Raw genomic sequence first — 284 nt, forward strand, 5'->3', positions numbered from 1 at the left:
ACATCCTAAATCAACCATTGATATCAATGGATTCTTAGTGCTGGAGGACAGCAGGCTGGCTGAAATGCCTCCACATCAATCAACCAATGGATCAATGGCTTCTCATGCTCAGTGATTGGTTGGGTCTGCTGACAGAATGACTGTCCTGGACACACACACTGCTAATGTGGTCCAACCAACTTACTAAATGGGTCATTTTATCTAGTTTTATGCAAATCTTAAACAGATTTTTAAACTGAGAGTTTGGAATGAAGGTGAGGTGACCTCCAAATTATTTTTAATTA

The sequence above is a fragment of the Morone saxatilis genome, unplaced genomic scaffold (assembly GCF_004916995.1).
Source record: "Morone saxatilis isolate NCDOM2014 unplaced genomic scaffold, NCSU_SB_2.0 Contig9, whole genome shotgun sequence".
NCBI lineage: Eukaryota > Metazoa > Chordata > Actinopteri > Moronidae > Morone > Morone saxatilis.